Raw genomic sequence first — 24388 nt, 5'->3', positions numbered from 1 at the left:
GGCTTGCGATGAGACCCTGCGGTAGGGTCTCGTGGCCGCAAGCCCTGGAGTGATTTTGGCTCTATCAGTGATGTCAGTGGGGCCGGACCCAGACAGTAGGCGTTCCCATGGGAATGCCTCCGTCTGGCAGTCACGCCCCCGGCACGCCCACCAAAGGGGGCGTGCTGTCGATGGTGACTGACAGCACGCCCCCTTTGGTGCGAGACCCGGAGCGACAGCTTGGCTGTCGCTATGCGGGTCTCACGCATGCGCACGATGGAGCTCCCTCCATCTTGCGCATGCACATTAGGGCACCATCGACCCACTTGCGAGCGTCCTATGCTCGCTCGCGGGTCTGAATTAAGCCCCTAGTTCCCTGGTGATAGACACCGATACTCATTTACTGGTGACCATGGATGTATCCTCACTATACACGGTGATACCCTATGTTGAGGGTCTACAATCGGTTAGGAGAGCTCTAGAAGTGCCTCATCATGGTTTACCTCCGATTGATTTTCTGTTGGAATTACTTGAGTTAACACTCACTTGTAACCATTTTAGATTTGGGGATCGATGCTACCTCCAAACCTCCGGGACTGCGATGGGGAGTAACATCGTCCCTGCTTATGCGAACATCTATATGGATGAGTATGAGAAACGGTACATCTACCCGAGGTTTGGAGGTAGCATCGAATATTATAGACGCTACATAGATGATGTGTTCATCGTGTGGCGGGGTGATGCATTGTCTGCCCAAGAGATGCTTTCAACTCTAAACAATTTGGATACAACTATTCGTTTTACTATGCTCTATGATAAACTCCAGTTTAACTACCTAGACGTGACTTTGTTCACCACCGGCTTGGGATATGGGCACCGACTGTTCAGAAAAACCACTGATCGGAATACACTCCTGGACTATAACAGTTATCACCCAAAGCCTCTTAAAGAAAGCCTACCAATATCACAGTTTATCAGAGTTTTGAGAAACAACTCAAATACTGAGATAATGGAACTTCAATTAGTCGAAAATGCAAAAGAGATTTTTGGATAGAGGGTACCATCCAAGAATCATTGAGAGGTGCCTAACAAGGGCCCATAACCTTTATAAAGGTGGTTACCCATGGAAGATCAGTAGCAATGAGAGAAATTTTGTATTCCTGATGACTTTTGACACTGGAAGTCATGCCACTAGGACAGCGATTCAGAAGAACTGGGAACTGGTAAAAACCGACCCTGCTTTGAATAAAATTCTACCTAAGAAACCCCTTATTGTGTACAGGAGGGGACCGAACCTGAGGGATATGTTGATGCGCCCTAACATGTTGACTGGGAATACCAAAGAAAATTGGTTAACCAGCACCATAACAGGGTGCTTTCGATGCCTAAACTGTACTACATGCAGGAGCATGAATGTGGGTGCATCCTTTCCACATCCACACAACGGGCAAAAGATTATGATCAAACATCGATTGACCTGTACATCGGATTTTGTGATATATATTTTGAAGTGTCCATGTTCCCTGGTTTATGTTGGCAAAACTATCCGACCGTTTTGAGAACGGTTTGCCAACCATCGTTCCACCATCAGATTGGCATTGAATTCAGGGGAGTCGGATAAACCAGTTGCTCGGCATTTTGCTCAGTGTAATCATCAGCTTTCCTCCTTACGGTGTATGGTGATAGACAGAATACCACCGCTACAAAGGGGAGGTGACAGAGCAAGAGCACTTCTACGTAAAGAGGCGGTGTGGATACATAAACTCGATACCATCTGGCCCAGAGGATTGAATGAAGCTATCCATTATAATATTTTTTTATAAGGGGTGCACTCTGAAAACTAATCGATTATATGCAGTAGGCCTTTAATTAGCCTATAGACATTTTCTATATCCAATATGAATACTGGACTAGGCGATCTTTGTATTTTGAGGCAGTTATTAAAGTCTGGACTATTAGACCTGTTTTTGATATTTTTTTTTATTTTTTTTATTTTTTCGTTTTTTTTCAGTGGTTTCTGGACAGTGGGTGCCTATAGTTAATATCAAGTGTTAATGTTAAACGATTGTTGCGGATGCATGTATGCATCTATATTTGTGCTTGTTTTTATGGGCATTTATTCACATCTTATAATGTGGTATTTTGGCATGATCATTATGTATAAGTGAAATATGTGTGATCGACAGTTAAAACACCTCGCACTTTATATTGATATATTTATGACCTGCATTTCCCGATTCTGATATTGTGATATAACCATATTGTATTATGTCCAAAGTTACCCTATGTTGCTAGGCTACAAGATGCCGGCTCAGGGTTTATTTCCGGCTGAGAGCCGAGTTAGTTTACTGGAGTGCCTGGTTACTAGGTTACGGGATGCGCTGAACGTGATCCTTGGTTTGCTCAGGATGTCACGTGCTCCTAGTCGCGGGCTGTGACGTAAGTCCTGCGCCAAAGCCATGTGATCTATGGGGGACACCACTTGCTGCGATTTGTGGCGATCAGCTGCCGGTGGTTTGCTGAGAGGCATGTGACTATGCCGATTTTGGTGAAATGTATTATATGGATATATTCCGTGGATCTGCAGGTCATGAACTTATGTATGTATTTGTTTGTTTAATGTTAAGTGTTTCATGTCTGGTTTTGTATATCTCTTTATGCTACTTAGGGGAAGGTGTTATGGGTATTTAATGATAGTATGTGCAGTTGATTAATGTACCTTGACAAAGGTCCCTAGAGGACCGAAACGTCGGACTAATTTTTCATGGAATAAAGTTGTTATACTAAACTTGGATTGAAGTCTGGTGAGTGCACCCCTATAATATTTCCTATACAAATGGTTTGTGGTTTTACCTAGACCACAGTTGGATATTGCACCCCTGCGATTATTTCTCTCATAAAGTGAGTGCGGATTAGCCAGAGAAATATATATATATATATATATATATGTATATATATATGTATATATATATATATATATATATATATATAAACAACTTCATAATGGGGGTAAGGTGCAATCAGGGAGATTGCTAGACTCTTCAGAAAATCAGGGAGATTTCTACTATTTTCCCTGACAATCAAGGAGAGTTGGCAAGTATGCCTTTAACACTGCACAGTGCAGCAGTGTGCTCCGGCCAGAGGGACCCCCGAGAGATGAGGGCACGGTGCCACTCTAATCCGGCTCTGGTTCTATCAGTAATGTAGTCAGATGGTTTTCTATGAAGTTTGAATTTTGAAGTCAGATGACAAACACAAGCACTTGAGTTATGCAGCCTTCACCTGATACTCTAACATGTGGCTGTTTATACTGGTGTCACAAGTTACTGAGAGGATCCTGTATGGGTGTTTCTCCCTTAAGGTAATTTTATCCACTCTCCGGATTTTCAAAAGATCTTTTCAAAGTGTTTGGAAAAATGCAGAAAATTGTTTCAGCCACTGGAAATAAAATTCTAAGTAAAATGTGACAGCTGAATAAAATATAAAGAGAAGGATTGGGTTTTTATCCATGTAAATCAGAGCATACTGCTTTGATTTTTATTTTAGGAGAGAGAATTGTGATATTTGCATATAAAATATTTTCTTTTAAACAGACCTGAGTTGCTCTGTTCACAATGTATTATGCAACATCCTGCAGGGAGAGATAATGTTATATCATGATTTTATGTGGGTGCATTGACTGAACTATTTCTGCATAATATTGTATTGTATTTATTTAATATATTTATATATTAGTAATTAATTAGTAATTAAGTAAGTAATTCATCATACCTAAAAAATTGATGGAGGTAATTAGGTTTAGAACTCGCATGGAGTTCTACCTAATTATCAGGGCAATTCATCATTCCTCCTCTCCATAACTATCTATTTCGAAAAGCTGTAATTTTTACGATGACAGCTTTTCGGGAAATAGATAGTTTTCCCTCTCTACACTAACTTACCGCAGCTGGAATCTGTGCTGTGCATGCGCTGTTACATCTGTAAAACCAGCGGATGCGCAGCACTGCCTACAGCTGCGGTAATTTTGTGTCCCTCTTCCTCATACCTCCCCCCTGTCCCCCACTCACCTGGCTGCTGCAGCACCTCCGGCTCTGTTGTCTGTGCTGACATGTGTTCTCCCAACAGATCACAATACAGTTTAGAAAAAAAATAAAAATATATCTTTTTTTTTGATACTTTATTATGTTCTGCTGGGAGAACACGTGTCAGAGCAGGGTGGACCAGAGCGACGGAGGAAGACGCCGGGGGACCTGCCCACGCTGACACAGTGGCGTATGGTAACACCATCAAATTCCGAAAATACATTTGATGAATAGCATAATTTCCATATCCCCATACTAATGTATGGGGAGTGTGGAAATTAACGCAGGGGGACTTAACCAGGAGATATCAGTGATATCTCCTGTGTTAAGTATCTTCATGAATACTAAAATAACGTTAATTAAGGAAAATGTCATTAAAAACGTTATTTTAGTGTTGATGAATAGGCCCCTAAGTCAATTGTCAATATAGCAATTACTATAAAAGACGTGTTTTGTAATTAGAAGAAGAGGAGGTAGGATATCTGCGCACTGAGAATGGGTATGGTTGGCGAGCTGCAGTAAGTGGTACAGCTGACACTGTAAATAGGCAAATGGATAAATAAATATACGTACTGCGCTCAGCTTAACCTTAATCTAGGCTAGGAAGATGGTCTCGTGTGGACTGATATATAAACCGTGAGAATCAGTATGATTATGAAACAACGAGAGGTTTTAATGCAAAAAACGGGGGGGCATATACAATTCATATGTATACATCACAAAATGTACAAAAACAAATAAATTAATAGGGAAGGTGATAATATATATCACTATTTGTAACAAAGACAAATAGATGGGTAGATAAGTGATAAACATTAATCAAATACAATGATCAATAAAGATGGGCATGCATAGTAGATCATGAATGAGATATACTGCTGTTTGTACAGATGGTTCAATATCAGAGCTCAGAATGTGTCCAAAGTCATGTAGTTGGACAGATTGGTCTTTAGGAATGGGGTTGTAGCGGCGTCCCGCTTGTAATATGGTATAGTCTAATGTAGCGCTAGATGAGGTGCCCGGGTGAAACTTCCTGAGGAAGGGAGTACGGAGAGATCGGCAGCCAGGGGGTTAACTCTGACCGACTGCCGCTGACTCCCGTGCAGGTACCGGCGGTGACTTGATAACACAGGAGTACTGACTCCTATGCCACCATGCGTATATATAGATTTAGGCTGTTGCAGATATACATACTTATATGTTATATACATGCATGTCCGTATACATATATATATATATTCAATTCCATATATGTCTATACTTGCGCTCAATATAAGAGGTTTATAGAAACACTATTCATATCACAGAGATAAACATTTATGTGAACAGCGACATATAGGTAGTCAGTCAGTTTCCGGTCGTTATTGTGCTGCAAGATTTTTTCATTTTTACTTTTACTCACAATATTTTCATTTTAATATATGTATTTTTTTATTCAATTTGGGATTTCTATATGTACATTAGCACTATCTCTACAAGTTGGATTTATTAATCATCCTATTATCAATAAGAGCTACTCCTTATGCATTTATCTACATTTATTGCTGTACAACCCATGTACTTGGCTATTTACTTAGCCACTTATACTTGCAACCAGAGATTTACCACTAAAATCAAGCCTAGCATATAACCACCTGTAGCATCTTGGCCTAATGACAATTAGCATATGGACCAATCAGGGTACGCTTGATTCACCTGAGACCAATCTAATCAGAAGATCCTTCCTATATTATGCTGGAAGGAACATACCCCTACATTGACAGACAACTCCTTGAAAAAGGCCATTGGGCTGAAACGCGTTGGAGGACAACTAATCCACCATAAGATCATTACAATTATTCTACATTCAGAGATCTTCATGAGAAATACTGCTACTTCTGTGGCCGCAGCTCAGATAACCCCCACGTGACCATACCCAGAAGCGGAGGAGAAACACACAGAGAAGGGCCCGATACATGACCAGACCAGGAGACCAGGCAGAACGAAGGGCAGACAAGCACTGCAGACCAACACAGCCGACAAGAGGAAGGAGCGGTCAGCGGCGGTACTAAGGGAGGTAAGTCTCTGATGTGAGAGGGACGTATGGTCACTGGCCACACAGAGTCTGACTATAGCATCTCTCACACCACGGCAGCAGCTGTTCCGGACTGCGGCTCCGGCGGACGCCTGGGAACAGGTGCACCGCCGGTACCTGCACGGGAGTCAGCGGCAGTCGGTCAGAGTTAACCCCCTGGCTGCCGATCTCTCCGTACTCCCTTCCTCAGGAAGTTTCACCCGGGCACCTCATCTAGCGCTACATTAGACTATACCATATTACAAGCGGGACGCCGCTACAACCCCATTCCTAAAGACCAATCTGTCCAACTACATGACTTTGGACACATTCTGAGCTCTGATATTGAACCATCTGTACAAACAGCAGTATATCTCATTCATGATCTCCTATGCATGCCCATCTTTATTGATCATTGTATTTGATTAATGTTTATCACTTATCTACCCATCTATTTGTCTTTGTTACAAATAGTGATATATATTATCACCTTCCCTATTAATTTATTTGTTTTTGTACATTTTGTGATGTATACATATGAATTGTATATGCCCCCCCGTGTTTTGTAATTAGCATTTGCCAGAAACCTCAGAGTGGTCTGTGTGATATAAGAACATTTGCACATGTAGTAGTAAAGAACAAGCTCAAACTTTGCAACATTCATAAATAAACATTAAGATTTCTTTGCTTTGCCAGAGTTTAATATTTTCTCAAATCGTTACTGCATCTCCTGCACTGAGGAGGTAAATATGTTCCTTTAGATTGCGAGCTCCTCTGAGTTCATGGCTTGATCTCTCTGCAAATTGGAAGCATGCTCTGTATGTAGGTGTGTTGTATTGTATCAGTGTATTTTACTTGCAATTATGTTTGTATACAAGGCAGCACCTTGGCATGTACAACATTCATAATTAACCAGTGCATGAGCATTCATTGCTGAATCCATAGCAAAATTAAGGATTGGACTGTCTGCTCCAAGAGGTCCCGACAGAGCACTTCCCAGCATGCACAGGGGCAAGAACATAAGCATTGAAGCCCCCAATGCAGACCAGAAGACCCCCTGCACCGAGCTTGTCAGGATTTTGTGGTACCCAGCACATCCATACAAAACCTTCCACCATTTTTATGGCACTGCCCAAAGTTGGAGGAGGTGCAGCAACTATGGTTCCAGCAACTGGCAGAGGCAGATCAACAGCATCCCCCTCCGCCATGGTTGTTCCAACATTCAAGTTATAGGCAGGGTCACAAAAATGGTCCCAATGCCAGTTAGGGATGTTACCCTTCATCCCTTTATTTAATAATATCTTACACAAGCCTTCAGCTTGCTATTTAATATATTTAACAACAACAATATACTTGACAACAGTAATTCACTAAAAGGAAGTTAATTCTTAATTAAAAATGGTCCCATTGGTCGCAAAATAATTTTGGTCCTGGCTAAAAAAATTTAAGAGATCCAGTTGCACAGTGAAGGGTACTGTATGCTAGCGGACACTGCCCTCTGTTTTCAACTGAAGTGGAACCGGGAGTCATACTCAACAGGTCAGCTTGTATTGTGCACAATACCACCCGCAATCAATTTACTTACCAAGGTTTTTTATAACTAATTTATTTATCAGTTTCTTTTTTCACATTTTTTTATATATTTTTTTTATCAAATTTTTTCCTGGGATCATACAGATTCCTCTCAATATACAGAAGTACATGGACACTTGTTTTTTGGGTGATTTACTCAGACCATCTGACCACCATACAAATGCTTTCATAGTGAATATTTCAGTCGATTCATGCTTTTATTCATGTATGTAAATGCCATATTTAATTAATTATAGGCTATGCACCAATATTATTGCTATACATATGGTTCTTATTGGTTTATTTTTTTATCCTTGTCATAACTATTTGATGTTATATATATTTTATTATTTCATTTCAATACATTATCATCTTATAGATACAATAAATACTAAATTGTTATATCCTATTGCGCTTTCTTTAAAAAAAATAGAAGTGTTAATATTTTATTTTTCTGAATTAACAAAATGTGTATTCTTTAATCTGATCATTTGAGTTTTAAAATAACTATGTTTTTTTATTGAAGATTCAATGTATTTATATTACTCTTAATACTTCCCATTGTTGTTTCCCTTCTTTTTTTATGTTCACCTTATATGATTGGACATTCTAATTGTCCATAAGGAGAATGAATATTTTTATTGAATTTTAGATATTCTTTGGGCCAATATATATGAAAAATAAACTTGGACGCCAAATACAAATGGAGAAATTAAATTATTAATCTGTGGAATGCATGGATTTGTTATAAAAGGATATTTACGGGTATTGAACTTGGAATGGAACGCATGGAACTTAGAATGACATGCATGAGATTTCCGGAGAAGCTCGATACTAATATTGATGGAACGTAAGGCACTACTTCTGGTCATGCGCAATTGAGCTGAAACGCAGAGTGGAATGCAAACCGCAGATGAGGAAGCAGCTACTAATCTTTGTGATCATAAACAGGTGTACATTTGTTCATGATTATTCCAATTATAGGGGGTATTTATAGAGGATCAGAGGGAGCTAGCCACATACACTTCTGATGAAGAGCCGGTTAAGGTTTGAAACGCGGTAAGCGGAGTGGCTGCATTAACCACCGGCTATTGTGGGGGACTCACTTACCTGGACTGGCTGAGGGAATGAGGAGTATCCGAAACTCTGGGAACAACCCTAATAAGAACTAGCCTGATGAGTATATGATGTCTCCATACACATGCTTGTTTTATTGTCTAAAATTGTGAGTGCATTTTCAAAGAATTAAAACATTTTTTTTAACCTGTAAAAAGGTGTCTGCACAATTGGTGCTCTTTTTTTCTTTTTTTATCTGCATCAACTACTGTTTAATATCTTCAGCTGATTATATACAGTATGTTGAATCATTTTCCATATTATGCATCTGAATTGAAAGAATTTACATTGATTGAACCTCATTAAGAACCATAGAACGAAGAATTTGCATAGTCACCAAGATTTTGGACTTACAAGGGTGATTATCCTTTTATGATTTCATGACCACAGGTTTTTGCGCATTTTTTGCATTATATTATTCTCTGGAATTAACAAAATGCAAAGTGAATGAACAGAAGAGAAGTCTAAATCAAATCAATATTTGGAGTGATCACCCTTTGCCTTCAAAACACCATAAATTCCTCTAGGTACACTTGCACAAATTCAGGGATTTTTTTAGGATTATTGTCAGGTGTACGATTAACCAATCAAACCAAACAGGTGATAATGATCATTATTTTCATATGTAGGTTGAAACACAGTCATTAACTGAAACAGAAATAGCTGTGTAGGAGGCTCCAAACTGGGCGAAGAACAGGCAAACTATGCTACAAAGGTGAGGTTGTGGAAGACAGTTTCATGTCACAGGTCATACACCATGGCAAGATTGAGCACAGCTACAAGACACAAGGTAGTTATACTGCATCAGCAAGGTCTCTCCCAGGCAAAGATTTCAAAGCAAAATTCCAGAAAATTATGGAGCAAGAAATCCGAAAACTGCCAGAGAAAGGAAGAATATAATATAACCTAACTAAAGGAGAAAAAGAAGCAATAAGACAACTGAAAGATGACAAAAGAAGAATCATAAAACCAGCCAACGAAGGCAGGGGATTAGTGATATTAGATAGATAAATACACGAAAAAGAAGTGGAAAGGTTGCTGTCTGATGCTTAAACATACAAGAAGTAAGAGGGAGATCCTAAAACAATGTTCAGACACATCTATTAAAAATTCTAGAAGAAGGCTACAACCTGGGAAAGTCCTTCGCTCTTTGTGTCCGATCAAAGGGGGCGTGCTGTCAATGTTGATTGACAGCACGCCCCCTTTGGTGGGCGTGCCGGGGGCGTGCCTCCCTGACGGGGGCGTTCCCACGGGAATGCCTCCCATCAGAAGCCGGCCCACTGACATCACTAGTGATGTCAGTGGGAGTGATTTTGGCTCTGATAGAGCCAAAATCACTCCGGAGCTTGCGGTTGAAAACCTCAACCGCAGGCTCCGGCTCGCAATTTCGATGGTCGCGATGGTCTCGACCATCGCGGCCATCAAAAAGCACGCTCGTATAGCCTGTGGGTGGTGACCCACAGCTATACGAGCGTCCAGGAGGACGCTCCATGAAAATGGAGCCCGGCCCTCATTCAGAGCGTGCGCTCTGCTCAGAGCGTACGGCTCTGAATGAGGGCCCTAGTCTCCTAACAGAAAAGTTACTTAAAAGATACGATGCACATCTTGCAAGTAATTGACAGAATCGACAAGGAAGAAGGCTTCATTCTCTGCACGAGCTACGTAAAGTCGTTATACACTTGTATAAAGCACATTTCTTCCTGTCAACAATGATGGACCTCCCAAATGATCATATACATTTTTTAATGGATGGCAGTGACTTCATACTACACCATAATTATTTTTGGTATGGTGATAGCTTTTATCACGTAAAAGGTACGGCGATGGGGACTTCCTTCGTATCTTCTTACGTTAATCTATTTGTCGCCAAATGGGAGAAAGAATGAATCTGTAACCATAATCCATACAAAAAACATATAAAATACTGGTATATATAGGTACATATACGACCTATTTTACATATGGAATGGACCGGAGGAAGCATTAAAAGACTTAATGGGATATATAAACAACAATGAGTACAGTCTAGAATTCACATCAATAAGTAAAAAAGAAATGATAATCTTTTTGGACCTTGAAATTTTTGTGAATAACAAAGAAATAGAAACCAGGACCCATACCAAAGAAGTAAGTGGAAATAATGCCTTGTCCATTAGGAGTAACCACCATAGAAAATGGTTGGCCATCATATCTCGGGGGAGACAGTTCAGAAGAGTAAGATGCAACTGCTCAAGCAAAGATAACTTTATATCCTAAAGTCAAGATATGAAGAGAAAGTTTGTGGAAAAGCATACAAAAAGGAACACCTGCAAAGACAAATTAAAGAAATTGCCAAAATCGACAGAACAACCATGATTAAATACAAACAAAAGACTCCCCCAGATGATTTTAAATTTGCATTCATAACACAATTCATTAGTGATAATTATCTACTGGAAGAAGCCCTGAAAAAGTACTGGCACATACTACGACATGATGAACAGCTTTCACAATCACTACCCAAGAACCCTAAAATCATATACAAAAAAGCAAGGAATTTGAAAGAACAAAATGTTTCATACCAATGGAAACTCAAGTTCAAACAAAAAAGAAAATACGGGAAAGGACATTACTACTGTCTGGAATGCATGGCTTGCAAAACAACAAAAAGAACTAACACCATCCCAATGAAGAAGTTTCATTACAATCAGACAAAAAAAAAAGAGTGCGAATTATGGGACCACATATCATGCAATACGTAGAATGTGATCTACCTCCTCGAATGTCCATGTGGATACCAATATGTTGGTCAAACGAAATGAAAACGAAAAGTCAGGATAGCTGAGCACTTATATAATATAAAGAGGGGCCTCACAAACCACAGTGTCTCACAGCACTATTTGGATGAAAATGTCCATCTTCTTTGAAATTCATGGGTATACAAAAAGTACACAATAATTGGAGAGGATGAAATCCAGTCTCAGAATTAATAAAAAACGAAACCAAGTGGATCTTTTATTTAAAAACATTGAAACCACATGGTCTAAATGTAGAACTAGAATTAAAACCTTTTTTATAAGAAATACCTTAATTAAAGATTATATATTTTATTCAACCATTTTATCATGATTTTCAAACGCCCCTTGAATAAAGCTTGACATTTTATATTTATATATTTTTTTATTTTTTTTACACATGAATAATGCAATACCAATAATCCCATGAGGTTGCCGCTTTTTTAATACCCTCTCCGGATAGTACATATGTTCTTTAACTAAGAACCAATAAAGTTTGTTAATATTTTTTAAGTATAAATAAGAACCTCACCATTGTACCAATAACCTTAACAAAGTGCGATTAGCATGAAGCGAGTTGGTTAGCGTCAGTGGGAACCGGAAGTTGGGAAACACACGTCACCGGACGTGGCCGTACTAGTGCAAAGGAGACCAGCCGGGAGGAGAAATCGGAAATATCCTAAGGTAGGAGTTATGGAAAGCTAGAGATTAGGGCCCATTGGATGTCCACCTCCAGAAGGAAGGCACAAACTTGGAATCCAACACAACCCAACACATCAGAACCGCACACACCTTCATAGAAAGGCTACAAACATTATTTAACAGATAAAGCTATTTTAAATTTGCTTTTATTTTTCATGGTATTGCATTCATGTCAACATTATTTCTTTTTATTTTAACAGCGCTCTGGTCAGTTTTTTAAAATTATATTATATGTAAACAGAGCTGCTCCCGAACAATAAGCACGGTAATTAATTAACTTTATAATAAAGATTTCAAAGCAGACTGGGGTTTCAAGATGTGCTATTCAAGCTCTTTTGAAGAAGCACAAAGAACCAGGCAACATTGAGGACCGTTGACGCAGTGGTTGACCAATGAAACTTAGTACATCAGATGAAAGACACATCATGCTTATTGGCAGATGTCCAGCAGTGCCATCAGTTCATAACTGACAGAAGCCAGTGGGATCCAGGTACACCCATCTTCTGTTCAGAGAATTCTGGCCAGAAGTGGTTTTCATGGAAGAATTGAGGCCAAAAATCCATACCTTCGACATGGAAACAAGGCCAAGTGACTCAACTATGCACAAAAACATAGGAACTGGGGTGCAGAAAAATGGCAGCAGGTGCTCTGGACTGATGAGTCAGAATTTGAAAATATTTGGCTGTAACAGAAGGCAGATTGTTCTCCGAAGGGCTGGAGAGTGGTACAATAATAAGTATCTGCAGGCAACAGTGAAGCATGGTGGAGGTTCCTTGAAGTTTTGGGCTGCATTTCAGCAAATGGAGTTGGGGATTTGGTTTAATGGTGTCCTCATGCAATACCATCAGCGAGGTGTTTGATTGGCTCCAAATTTATTCTGCAGCAGGACAACAACCCCAAACATACACCAATGTCATTAAGAACTATATTCAGCGTAAAGAAGAACAAGGAGTCCTGGAAGTGATGATATGGCCCCCACAGAGACCTGATCTCATCATCATCGAGTCTGTCTGGTATTACATGAAGAGACAGAAGGTTATGAGCAAGCCTACATCCACAGATGATCTGTGGTTAGCTCTCCACGATGTTTGGAACAACCTCCCTGCTGAGTTCCTTCAAAAACTGTGTGCAAGTTTACCTAGAAGAATTTATGCTGTTTTGAAGGCAAAGGTTGGTCAGACCAAATATTGATTTGATTTAGATTTCTCTTCTGTTCATTCACTTTGCATTTTGTTAATTGATAAAAATAAACTATTAACACGTCTATTTTTAAAGCATTCTTACTTTGCAGCATTTTATCCACACTTGCCTAAACTTTTGCACAGTACTGTGTATATAAACAGTGATGTAATAAACTGTATAAATGTAATGTTTGGCCATGAAAATCCTCAGTAACTTATCACAGTCATATTTAAACTAAGATGAAATTATCATCTTAGTTTAAATATGTACATAAATGCAAACGATTATGCAATTAAATAAACTGATTTGTTTAACAACAGAAATGAGGGATACTTAATATTCTTAATATTCCTACATAATATTATTACTCATATATTCCTACAATAGCATTCCTCAAACCGCATTGAGCCCTATCCCTCCTAGTGCCTTATGGGTTATAATATTTTCTTATTTAAATTTAGTATCCAGCACTGGACAAGATGTGACTAAGGGCCTAATCAGAGATGGACGGATTTGCAGAGCTGCACACAAGTGGCTGTGCAAATCCGTCCATCTCTGATGCAAATTCTTAGGTGTCATGTAAGAAGCAAGGAATCTGGTGCTGGTCACGTAAGAAGCAAGGAGTCTGCATAGGTGCTGGTCATGTAAGAAGCAAATCTGCATCCATCGAAGCAGACCCTGGCCACGTCCCTCCCGGGAAAATGGGGCAACACCCACCCGTTTCCAGGAACGGTGACCAGGGACGCACACACTCCACTCCCCAAACGCCTGCGGCATGTCAGTCATGCTGCGGCTTGGGGGGTCTACATGCGAGATCTCAGGACCCGTTCTGCACATGCGCAGAATGGGTCCGGCGCAGACACAGGCCCCTTACAATCAAAGATGTACGCCCATCGTCGGATGAACGTACAACTCTGAATCTGCCCCTAAGCCACTTGGGCCTGATTACTCACATCTCTAGCAAACTGCCCGGACATCCCTGTCTTATCGGTCTGAGCTATATGTGACAGCACAGTGTAATATAACGGCTCCTCTAGCAGGTTCTCTTGGAAATGAATGTAAGGTGCGGACATCTGTCTACAGAAATTTGCAATCACTACCCTCCCTCTCTATGTTTTACTGTATCCAGTGATGTAACTAGGGGGGGGGGGCCGAGCAGGACACGTGCCCTGGGCACTGTCAGACTGGTGGCGCTCTCCCCCGCGGTCCAGGACATTGGTTCCAAGTCAGTGTAGTGCGGACCCACGGAGTCTGGGGCACGGAGTGCGGTCCGCAATACACAGTAACAAACACATCACCGCCAGCGCCGGGTAGTACACTCGTACTACCTGGCTGCGGTGTATTTGTTTTAGCAGCCAATGGGAGACAGACAGACTCTCATTGACTGCTGCACCCATGGCTGGAGCTCACTCATGAGCTCCGCCTTCCAGCTCCCACAGTGGGTGATGGGAGAGACGTCATGACGTCTCGCCAATAGTGCCGAGCGGGAGGACGGAGGAGCGGGGATTCAGGCAAGTGTTGTGGTTTTTTTTTCTGTGTCTGTTCTATATTTGTAAGGGGCACTGCATAGTGGGAACACTACTGGGGGCACTGCATAAGCGGGACCACCACTGGGGGCATTGTATAAGATGCACTACATAGAGAGACCACAACTGGGGGCATTGCATAGGGGGGACCACTACTGGGGACACTGCATAAGCGGGACCACTACTGGGGGCATTGTATAAGATGCACTACATAGGGAGACCACTACTGGTCGCATTGCATAGGGGGGACCACTACTGGGGGAACTGCATAGGGGGGACACTACTGGGGGCACTGCATAGGGGGGACACTACTGGGGGCTTGTAAAAGGGGCTCTGCATAGGGAGGACCACTACTGGGGGCACTGTATAAGCGGCACCACCAGGGGCGTCTTTAGAGAGGAGGAGGCCCATGTGCATCCCCCGACAGGGCCCCCTCCTCTCACTCCGGTGGCCGGTACCGACTGTCGTGGCTGGTCGGCCACCACAGAATCAATAGACTCTGGGCACTATAGAGTGCCCAGGGTCAATTGCGCATGTGCATATCGCCGGGGAAATGGCGTGGCCACCAATTTCCGACAATCTACTCACAGCTCATGTGCAAAACGCCGGAAAGTATGGCCTTGGTGTACATTTTATGGCATTTCAACAGCGCTGGGCGACCGACGCGGGACTTAGGAGAGGTAAGTAATACAAAGTATGGGTACAAGGTGTGCACCGCACACCCTGCACCCATTATAGATACGCCCCTGGGCACCACTACTGTGGGGATTGTATAAGGGGCACTGTATAGGGGAGACCACTACTGGGGGCATTGTATAAGGAGCACTGCCTAGGGGGAACCACTACTAGGGGTACTACATAGGGGGACCACTACTGTGGGCATTGTGAAAGTGGGACCACTACTGGGGACATTGTATAAGGGGCACTGCATAGGGGGGACCAATACTGAGGGCACTGTATAAGGAGCACTGCATAGGGGGGCCACTACTTGGAGCACTGTATAAGGGGCACTGCATAGGGGGACCACTACTGGGGGCAATGTATAAGGGGCACTGCATAGTGGGGGCACTGTATAAGGTGCACTACTGGGGGCACCACTACTGGGGCCCTGTATAAGGGGCACTGCATAGGGGTGACCACTACTGGGGGCACTATATAAGGGGCACTACTGGGGAAATGCATAGGGGAACCACTACGGGGGGCACTGTATAAAGGGCACTACTGGGGGTACTACATAAGGGGTACTACTGGGGTCACTGTATAAAGGTGCACTACTGGGGGCACTGTATAAGGGGCACTACTGGGGGCACTGCATAAGGGGCACTACTGGGGTCACTGTATAAAGGTGCACTACTGGGGGCACTGTATAAGGGGCATTACTGGGGGCACTGAATAAGGGGCACTACTGTGGGCACTGCATAAGGGGCACTACCACAAGGGGCACTACTACAGGGAGCACTGCATAAGGGTCTCTGTTACTGGGGACATTACATAAGGGACACTACTACAGTGGGTATTGCAAGAGAGGCACTACTACTGGGGGCAATAAGGTGCATATGGAATCGGAGGGAATGTTCCCAGAGTGACGAGAAATGATGGTAGACTCCCCTGGGAGACTTATGTGTAGGCTGCGGGGAAGGGGGGGTTAGGTTTAGGCACTTACAGGAGGGTTAGGGTTAGGCACTGGGGGGGAGGTTAGGGTTAGGCACCCCTAAGGGAGGGTTAGGTTAGAAATAGTTGTTATACTTTGTCGGGATCTTCACTGGCGGTCTTCCACCGTCAGGATTAGAACCGTCCGGCGGTATTCCATACCGATCCCTGTCTGCAAGGGTGTCATTTTTAAAATGTATTCATATAAGTAGCAATGGTGGTGTTATTTATTAGTGTAAGATTGATATTTATTTTTATACTGCTGAAATGTTCCTGCAGTCTGCATGTTTCACTTTTGATACATAAGACTATATATGTATTTTATCATTTTCAAATTCCATTTTACGTTACATTTTATAGAATGTAACTGACTATGGAGCTCATTCAGAGCCTCTCACTAGATGCGATCGCTCGCATCCAAAAAGGGGCCAAGCATGCAAAAACCACGATCGCAAGGCAAGGCTAAAGGACACCCTTTATGTGTTAGCGAGCAGCACCTAAGCGCTCGCAAGCTCGTGTAATACCGCCCCTCTACTCTCGCAGCACACATCATCTCCAGGAAGTGAATAAGACCATCGGTAACATCGAGAGCCACCGTAAGCACTCGCACTGCTTAGGGTAGGCCTTGGCTCCCGCAAGTACTGCGAGTGCTTCAGTCAAAAAAAAGATGCCACGTGATGTGTACAATGACACAGCTTTGAAATTATTCACACCCATAAAACGCCGTTATGACGGCCAGTCACGCCTGCGTGCGCACTACCGTTCCCCCGTTTACAAGCACCTTCCCCTGTTACCACCCATAAACGGCACTATCTGTCACTCAAAGGAGCGATCTGCCTTTCTGCTACGAGCGCTCTATTCATGATCGCAGTAAGTGGCTTATGCACGCGCACTGCGACTAATACGCATGCGCAGTTTGCAACAATCAGCCGCCTGCGAGCGATCGCCCCTTAGCGATCGAGTCTGAATCAGTTCCTATGTCCAAAGCATTATACCGTTGGGGTGCACAGGTGCACAGTTTGTGAAACCCTGTGCAAGAGATACAAGATACCTTAGAAGTGCAATTGCTTACCCGAGCACCCTCACTCACCCAGAGATCCAATGCACTAGAAGGCTTCTGCAACAACACTTGTTTAAACCAATCTGCAGCAGTTTACTTCTGAAGGGAGGTTGCACTGCAAATGTCATTCTATAACTTCATCATAAAAATATGTTTATTATATTGTAAATGATCAATGTGTATCATTTAAAAAAAAACTTTCTTACAGTACAATTATTTGTAACACACGCACGCACGCACGCACGCACGCACACTACATAATCCTGTAATGCTGAACACTTTGTTCCTCAGGGAATCATTACTTAGGGCCTGATTCAGAGTTGGGAATAGAGAGAGAGATAGCATTTAACATTGCAACAAACCATGTTGCAATGCAAGGGGTGTAAATACATAATTATTTTTTTGCATGTAGGGTACATACCGGCTGCTTTTACATGTAGCCCACAAATACTGCACAGCTTTATTATTACTCTACAATTTAGATGTCAGTTTGGACACCTCCCTCCCAAATCTAAATCTCTCTGCACATTTTAAATCTGTCCCACCTGCAGTGCAGCATGGTTTCACCAAAATGCTCAGATGAGAGAGATATCTCACTCTATTCCCAAGTCTGAATCAGTCCCTTAGATCCTTATCACTTTATGGATTATTGTATATGCAGCTGTTTTAATTACTTACATACAACTAGCAATTTCAAAGCAGTAACTGTAGATAGAAACGACACAGGTCTTATCTTCAGCTGTGACTCTGTTTTGTGTGAGCCCCACAGGTAAAGACATATTTACTATATATCAAAATGCTACTTAGAAAAATAAACTGGAAATGAAATAAGGTGCAAGTTCATTGTAGAATTATTCCTAAATGGACTCTATGGGATTGAGGCTGAATTGGACACATACATGTTTAAAAAACAAAGCTCTTAGCTGGTTTTATGGACATTTGTGCACATATTTAGCATATGGGCAGAAATGCCCATAAAAGCAGCTGCATCCACCTCTGCACAAATAGCACATATACCGGGTTTATGTCAGGCTCACTTACACCCAGATACACTGACCAGGGGAGCCGAGAAAGGGGGGGCTACTACTTACCAGGGTTGTTTGGAGGGGCTGGCGGGGACATGGGCTTGGGATCACCACCACTGCTCTGCCCACTACCTCTGGGTGCGCCTGTATATTAGTGCAGCCACAGTGGTACATCCGGTAGTGAGAAAGTAAAGACTGCTGCTGCTGTCTCCTCTCACTGCCCGATGCTGCTATACAGGCATGGCCAGCAGTAGTGGGCAGATGGGGGCGATCACACTGACTCTCCTGGAGCCACCCTCTATGTGCAGAGCACATAATAGTTTCTAAACTTTATATTTAGATTTGGCCACACATCCCCAGTAACCGGGCCTGTCATAGCTCTCAACGGCCCTGACACAGACCTCAAACCAAGTCACAAGTACAAGACTTTCTTTTCAATAATTGTTTTTATAGTGATAAATGCAGTCGCTATTAGGTTTGATTTAAATTATAGAAAAAAATAGTATCTGTAATAAGTCAGATAAAATAGTCTATCTTATGTACAACTGAAAGTAGGACAACATTTTATTTAAATAAATGCCCACAAATGTCATAACATTACCATGGTCAATGAGGAAAGCACATACCAGCTTTAATGGTGGATAAGCATCAGTCCAACAGAAGTGGTTATCTACCATCATTATCTACATGTATTTGCACCAGCCCCCATGTATACTGACAGGTACAGTATATATGTGTTGGTATAAATACAAGTGATACTGATATAAATAGCTTCTCTGATATTTGGGTGTCACCCCCTCGATTGGTGTCACCCGGCGGCTAGCAGCATGCACGCGTCATCCATTACACACCCCCTGTGGCTGGAGCATTGGGCAAGTCCCCAGCAAGACGACAATGGGGGTGTGACACGCAGTCACCACCCCAAAACGTGATGACTCAGGGGGCATGTCAGTAGGTGCTGCACCAGGTGTCACCACGCGGTGTGAGCAAACGCCATTTGCCGGACTCCCTAGCATTTACCACGTACATTCTATAACATTGGCTGCTGAGGGCAATTTCTCCACTTGTCCACTTCTACACTCTGTAGAGAGCTTGATAAATTCCCGGTATATACACATTTGTTCCTGTATATCAGTTGATCTCTTGTTTTCCAGCTTCACATTGTTCTCATTGTATGCCGGGCCCTTGTCAGTAAGTGTGGTGCCTGCAAGTCATGAATGTTTTAGAGCATCTTCCACCTTTATACCATATTTTATTTCTACTCAAGGTTACATAAAGAGCACGCTCTCTATACATTCATATCTATAAGTACAAGATTATTGCTCCTTTTGGATTGTTGTTCTCTAATGGAAAAACTGGTCCCAACTTGAAATGTATACATCAAATGAGATGTGCAAAAATAAAGTCTGACAAATACATTTTATCGGTGTTTCAGACCACAATTACTGTTACCTAGCACTGGCCTATGAAGTATAGATTTTTGTTCCCAGAGGCCCATAGTAAAACGGTGTCTCAGAACCCTTCCATAATTTTCATTTATTATCTTTATCCAAGCAAATGTACATTGTTGTTTTTTCCCCAGGATCGGCCTTTCCTGTTGGTACCATAGTAGAAAAATGTATTATTTTTTTAAATAATGGGCTACTGGGGGGCAAAGAGGGATTTAAAAACCTGTATTTTTTTGTGATTCTTCCACTGGCTATTCTAATAGAATTAATGTAGCCCATAAATTATACCCCTATTTTATTTTTAGTGGATATGGGAATACCAATAAGAGTCCTATTTTGGATAATTGTTATACCTTTTAGACCAGAATAAAATGTTACTGTATGTGCAAAATGTGTCTTTTATGATATCTCTATCTAAATGTTTTTTTTTTTAATTTTCTTTAATATTTTTATATTTCATCTTTTTTTTAAAACACTTGTTTATTTTATACTTTTTTTAATATGATATACAGAAATATCATGGGCAGTGAATGTGTACTATACACATCTCCTGACACTGGGGATGTTCTGGCACAGATGATCTGGGCTTTATTACAGCCATGTTACTTCTTTCATGCATTGTCATCACCAGTTTTCCTGCTGTCTCTGGGGGCCCAATTATAATACACGGGGAGAGCGATCCCTATTTAGATGGCAGAAAAGCAATACTACCTAACACTCAAAATCAAAATACCTTAGGACGCTTCCCCAAATTGTTGTGACTTTGTCATTTCAGCTTTAGATTTCCAGAATAAATTAATATTTATTTTTTAAAGCGGAACTAATATAACTCCCCAAACTTAAAATACTTAAATGAAAAGTCTATGTAGCAGATAATACATGATTAATTATTATTTTACATGACATCAATTTTACAATTCCATTTTTTTCTGAATATGAACGGCAGTTTTTATTGGTATTATGTTGTATATTCTAAATATTGAAAATACTTTGTTGTCATATGCACTACTATTTAACCTAACAGCAGTTATTTCTGTATGTTACATGAGGTTCTTCTCTACCTTCAACAGAAGTTAGTGATACATTTTGGAACTAGCTTCAAAGTAACTGATATAAATCAGTCCATATGGCAGCGTATTGCTAAGGAATAAAAATGTAATAGTTTTCTTGAAACAGTCTACATTGTAGAAGTCTACGATAGCCACAGGTTTATGGCAGCAGCTGACACAGCATAAAATACCATTGAAATACGAAGTGTATTGCAACAAACAGTGGGGAAGGGCCTTAACTAAAATTTTAAATAATCTGTAATAAGGTGTAATTCACATAAATCCAGTGTTATGCTGTTTCAACTTTGCTCAGGAATCTGTCAAACTTAGTTATATACAATGTAGCGTAAACTTGTTCTGCAGTGCAGTACAAAGTGTAGAATAGTAATCTAAGGGCAGATCTAGTACAAAACAGTGCTGGCTCTTAACTGTGGCTCTCTGCCAGTTCAAAAACATTGCACTATATTGGTATTTTCATTATTAATGTAGTGTTGTTTCCAAATGTGCTTCTATTCATTCGCAGCCAGCCGGCCAGCCACCAACAGTAATGTTCCCAGTGCAGGTCTCAAAATGAAAGTAAACACCTGATTGGTTGCTAAGGTTGCAGTACATTTGTGCAGATTACAGTTCATTATTAAGTAAATCCTATGTGTCAGTGTTATATTGATAAATGATCATAGCAGCAATAAATGCATCAACAAAAACATTTCTGCTGTATAAGAACAAGTTAGGTGTATGTACTTTGTTACAAAAGCATGTTCCATATATTTCTGTTTGCTGTTTCTCTTACAGAAGACAGTTGGCTCTATTAAATTATTTTGTGAATGTTCTACCACTTTATTTGGCTTCAGGTCGGTGTTGTGCTGTGAAAATTATAGTGCATTGTCAAAGATTGCAAAGCAAATATAATAGGCACTCACACCCCACTCTAATTTGAGCATAAAAGTGCCATGTAAACATAGACTTAAATGAAAGAAAAGTCACACCCCAGCAAGGCTTAGGGGCTTATGTATTAATAATCGCGGTACTGCAACGATTATTAAGGATCCATATTGCAGGGGAAATATTCATTTTGAATGAGAATATCCCCGCTATGTACAAAGCTGAACTCGCAGGGACAGCGGTTGTGGTAACCGCTGTCCCTGCAAGTTATATCCCTAGCAGTTTGTAAAAGTCTTCACATTTGTGATAGCTGACACTGTAGAAGTCTTCATCTCCTGTGATAGCTGACACTGCGCATGTGTCCAGTGTCAGCTTCTGGAGCCGTCCGGTGGCTGCGTGAGAGAGATTGAAAGTCCCAGTGATGTGGCGACCGATGTAACGATACATTGCTCATTGCTGTGCACATTGCAAGAGCTGGCATACGACAATGCAATGTATGGTTTCATGCTGCATGTAAGGGCACCGCATCATTCATTGTATCGTCCCATCTGTCATGCAGGGCAGGGCAGCAGATGGGACAATGCAAAGAACGACCGCCTGGAATAACGAACTGGTGTAAACATGTACAATGTGTACGATATATAGTTCTGATCCATGTTGAAGCAAAATATCGTGGAATACTTCGTATAGTGTGTGCTTGGGCCTGATTCAGCAAGGAATCACAACTACGAATATGCACGCAATCAGACGATTGTCATGCACTGCGCATGCATACACGTTGCAGTGCGCGTGCGCGAAAGCTCCACTGTGATTGGGACTGCGATCATAGTGGCTACGCAGTCCCTTCGCAGAGTGATTGACAGGAAGTGTCATTTGGGGGTGGTGACGGGGCGTGGACGGAGAAACGCAGGCATGCCAGTGCGTGTGAATGCCATTGCAGGGGCGTGCATAAATTAGCCACTGCGACGGCATACACAGCCTGATGTCTCATAGCGTGCGAGGAAGTTAGCGATTTCTGAGTAAGGTCAGAGCTTGTGCAAGTGTGCTTGAGGCTGCGATGGTACTCGATGCTACCGATGGATTCACAGTCTTGCTAAACATTACAGATGTGTGTAAGGTAAATTGGGCGTCCTTGTGTAGTGCTGCGGCAGCATTGCGATCTCAATGAATCCGAATACTATCGCAGTTGAACTGTGTGCGTACATGCAATTGCATTCTCAGTTGCTATCCGTAGTGAATCAGGCCCTTAGTTAGAACTATTTTGTGCCTATGTCTGAATGGTCAGTACCTAAAGGAACTGAAGCGAGATAATGAATAAAACTCTGTGTAATGCACAAGTTTTTTTTTTTTTTTTACATGACACTCCCGGATCTAATCTGCAAACTGCAGGTTTAAATTGTTTCCCTCTTCTTAAGTTGAACCATTATCTGATCCACAAGGCATGCAGGTCTCTGCAATGGGTTGTTGCTCCTCTGAAACCAGCGCGACAGGGCCCCCTGCAGGAGGCAAGCGGCAAGTCCACAGTTTCTCTCTGACGTCTCCCGAATTTCTAGGAATGCCCCTTCCCTGTTACTATATTTGGAGGTAGTTTCTAGGAAAATAATTTTCAGAGGATCTGGACTTCAGCACAGCTCCATATTCAGACCCACTTTAAGGGTCTCTTTTTGGAGCCTCCTTAAATGTGTTTTTGGGGGAATCAGTAGCATGATTTGCAGCAGTGGTAGAAACGTGAATATATGTAAATGGCACTTCTGGAAAAAATTATATATTTTCCTTTTTTAATAGGTGAATATACATATTTAAAAGCACTTTTTGGATCATCCCTCCAGCCACTACTGGATTTTTTTTTTTTTTTTTACCCCTGATCTGGCCTCTTGTGGCGTGACTATGATGATGATGAAGAAATGTTACAGAAGCCTGGCAATGTGATCTTTATGTAATGAGTCAGGATTCGCTAAGGGAAAGGAGCAGGGCTGAGGATCAACCTTCCCCAGCAAAGGGAATGACAAGCAGGAGATCTGCAGCCTGGGCTCTCCCTGGTATCTGCACAGACTGTAAGTTACCCTCCTTTTGTCCTGATTTCTATAAATAATACAGACTGCAGCTCTTCCAGCAGCCTGTGATCAGCATGTTTAGAAGCCGGGGCATTGCACACACACAATGCATGGTGTGATCCCTGAGATTTCTCATCTGCAGGTGTGGGCAGAGGGAGGCATGTAAGCTAGGTAATAGGCTGTCTGTATAAGAAAGCAGTAACAGTTGTGGTTTCAGTGGACATTTATTGATTA

The 24388-nt window shown here is 41.7% G+C and overlaps 1 protein-coding gene across 1 annotated transcript in view; it reads left to right on the top strand.

Moving 5' to 3' along the window:
- Positions 1–23556: 23556 nt before the first annotated feature.
- Positions 23557–24388, top strand: part of LOC148534596 (uncharacterized) — a 210830-nt gene continuing 209998 nt past the window's right edge. The window contains exon 1 of the mRNA XM_088466934.1: positions 23557–24154. The gene's annotated coding sequence lies outside the window, so the exon portion shown is untranslated. The remainder of the gene's footprint in view (positions 24155–24388) is intronic.

The sequence above is a fragment of the Taudactylus pleione genome, unplaced genomic scaffold (genome assembly GCF_031769625.1).
Source record: "Taudactylus pleione unplaced genomic scaffold, aTauple2 ptg000066l, whole genome shotgun sequence".
In the NCBI taxonomy this organism is placed as follows: Eukaryota; Metazoa; Chordata; class Amphibia; order Anura; family Myobatrachidae; genus Taudactylus; species Taudactylus pleione.
The sequence above is the reverse complement of the archived record's forward strand: the minus strand, read 5'-3'. Positions and strand labels throughout refer to the sequence as shown.